Raw genomic sequence first — 3275 nt, 5'->3', positions numbered from 1 at the left:
GAAAACGCGCATTTACAAGCGCGTCTAAAATGTAGAGTACACACGCTCATACACGCGCTAGATAATTCGAATTTTAAACACAAATTAAATATCTTTTTTGAAAAAATGAGATTTTTTGTTTTCTGTTCATGTCTATGGGTGCTTGTAAAAGCGCGTCTACGGGCGTGTCTATATGCCCGTCTAATTTGCCAGATAGACGCACTGGTAGACGCATAGAATAAATTAAATAAATAAAAAATTTTATTTTTTTATACGCTTGTATTCACACGTGTATATGTGCGTCTGTTGCCATCTATTTCTGCGTGTAAATTCCTTTTTCCAAGAGATTATAGACACAACTTTGTAGACGCGCAAATAGACGGGCGGATAGACGCGCCCGTAAGATTTTCTCTATATTCAAAAATCGCATCTAAAAGTGCGTCTAAGAGGCCTTTTTATTGTAGTGGACATGATTAGTGATGTCGAGCTCAAACTATAGAAAACACACAAAAAATGCACGAAAGCACTGGTTTGAAAAGAAAGCCGCAACTTTTTTATAAAAAAATTAATATTTGCGTGGCGCGTCTGTAAGTGCGTGTAATTGCGTGTCTATATGCGCATATAAAACATATTATATGTGTTGATAGACGCGCAATTACAATTAAACTGATTAAATGCTAGCCTATGGTTGTTTTTGGATCAACATGACTTTCCTAGTCTTTCAATATTAAAATGTATGTCTCCATGTTGTAAGTATCAAAATATTTAGAAAATATGGCATATATATCAAATCAAATCATATATGTCCTTATGATGCAGGTGTAATTATATCATCATCTTCTACTAGTATGGGACATGCTGAGTCAACAAACAGTACATCCTCCAGTGAGGATGAGACATTGCATCTTCACAATTGAGACGCTTGGCTACGACAGAAAATCAAATGTATGTGTGATCGTTGTCGAGGATGTTTTTTTCGAGCACGTTGAATCACAATGTCACACCTCAACATGTACGGAGAGTGGGACCAAGAAAAAGACCTAGTAATTTTTACTGCTTTATTTGCACAAATATTATTGGTCTATGTTGCGCCTTCACCATTAAACAAAACCTCCTTTTTTTTATTGAGTAGGATGCGGTACCACATCCTCAAATGGTCCCTCTAAGGCGTCAAGAGGCTGCAAAGCGTCGACGCAAGGAGGCAGAGTCCTCAAGAAGAGTAGATATTGATGACGACGATAGCAGCCCTCTTCAAATGTCCCATCAAGTTTTGAGGAAGAGATTTTGGACAACATGATGCACAATTTATTTTCCCATGAGGTTCGGGGGGAGGGCGCCACTAGAGACACAGATGATCCGCTACACATAGCATCGAAAACTCCATTATACAAAGGTTGCACATACTCCGTTCTACGTGCATCTCTCGAGATACTGAACTCACAAACCATTTATGGATGGAGTAATGCTAGCTTGAATGCATTATTGAAGTATGTATCATTTGATATTAATTCATAAATGCTTTTAGACAATATTCGTAGTTTGTTAACTCTGTTTGCACAACATATGCAAGTTACTGTCACAAATGCTTTCAAATGGAAATAAATTACCAACTAGAAGGGAGCAAGCAAGGTGTTTCTTGACATCTCTTGGAGGTCTCGATTACGTTAAAATCCATACATATGTCAATGATTGCATCTTGTTTCGTGGGGACCATGCATCTGCATGACAATGTCCTATTTGTGGTGAACTAAGATACAACCAAGAGATGAAATCAATGGATGTGCCTCGTAAGATTTTGTGACATTTTCTTATTATTCCACATATTCAACTTATGTTTAAGTGTGAATCTATTGTAAGACTCATGTCATGGCATGCTAGTCACCATTCAAGTGATGGAAAGTGAAAAATTTACTACAAGATATAGACCTTATAGCGACGTTTAAAGTGACAAAAATACAAACAACAAAATTTTCCCCCGTCGTCGCAAAAAGCGCCGTTATTGACGACACCATAGAATCGTCGCTATATGCGTAGCGACGCATATAGCGACGTAAATAGCGATGGTTACAGACAATTTGCGACGCTTATAGCGACGCCAATAGCGACGCGTGCAGTAAATTTGCGACGCAAATAGCGACGGTAAGAGAGAAAAAAAAAATTGTGGCAGGGCAACTTGCACTGTATGTTGTATGAGAGCCATACAAAATAGTTTCTGCACTGCTGCATACAAAGCGTTTGCAAACAAAAAGAATGTATACTGAAATCATAAAACTGATAGATGAAATAAATACATGATATCGCATAAAATGCGATTGGTACAATCATAAAACAATATCACTAATACATAGAAAATGTCTACATAGATCGGGCGACTAAAAACTAAAGGTATATGAGCTCTAAGGATCCAAGGGCGAGCTACAAATCCTCGTCCCCCGAAAGCTCTTCCCGCTACAAAGGAGCATCAAACGGATTCTACAGAAAAAGAAACAACATATCAATCCACCATACAATAATGCATTCAAATATCTCATGGTAACTACGGACAAGAAAGATGAGTGACTTACTGGGCCGCCGCGTCTATACAATCGGTCGATCAATGATCTGAGACCGTGCCTCTCTGCATATCGAGTCTCAAGGCCTTGCGGATCGCGATTTGTAATGGAGTGCTGCAAAGAAAACAAAATGCTAACTGTTAGAAACATGATTGTCAGTACAAAGAATATCTCAAAAAAACAAATAAGCAAAACAAAAGAGAAACTTACAAAGTCCTCCAAATATGTCCTGTGGCCGCTACTCCCAAGATGATGTACCAATCCGGCCTCGATTCGTGCCCTCGCCGCCTCCCGCTGCTAACTCCAACGTCCTGGCGAATTTGTAGCCTCCTCCCTCAGTCGGCGCCAGTCGTCTACATCTAACCACTTGGGCTTAAGAGCCCTATTCTTGATTGCCTTGCGTGCGTCGAATCGTCTATGTGACATGTATGCACACATGCAATCCATCATCCAGCTCGTAGAGAATCTATCCACTGCGGCTGGCACCGGGAACTCCTCGTGCAAGGATGCTACTATGTACTCCTCGCTCCCCTCCGGTATGTTCCTCCAATGATCCAGGACGTTGTGCCGAAAAACTTGTTGGCACAACTCCCTCATGCGAGCCATCACCCTCCTCCCCTCATCATTCATGATGATGGCTCCTGACCTGCCATCCACTAGGTATTCATAATCCCTAGGAGTGTGCCTTGTATGGGCCCTCTCCCATCTCCTCCACGCTCCTGTGCATATCTAGGAGACCCCTGT

At 40.7% G+C, this 3275-nt stretch overlaps 1 long non-coding RNA gene across 1 annotated transcript; it reads right to left on the bottom strand.

The window, feature by feature from the left end:
* Positions 1 to 2316: 2316 nt before the first annotated feature.
* On the bottom strand, positions 2317 to 2868 carry LOC148028814 (uncharacterized). The gene is made up of 3 exons (XR_015692491.1): positions 2742 to 2868; positions 2544 to 2645; positions 2317 to 2451 (listed from the first exon to the last, which is right to left on the bottom strand). It is a non-coding gene; the product is annotated as an uncharacterized LOC148028814 (long non-coding RNA).
* Positions 2869 to 3275: the final 407 nt, after the last annotated feature.

The sequence above is a fragment of the Lygodium microphyllum genome, chromosome 11, assembly GCF_053477565.2.
Source record: "Lygodium microphyllum isolate KBCC chromosome 11, Lygodium_microphyllum_v1.1.10, whole genome shotgun sequence".
Taxonomy (NCBI): domain Eukaryota; kingdom Viridiplantae; phylum Streptophyta; class Polypodiopsida; order Schizaeales; family Lygodiaceae; genus Lygodium; species Lygodium microphyllum.
This window is presented reverse-complemented; position numbering and strand designations above follow the sequence as displayed.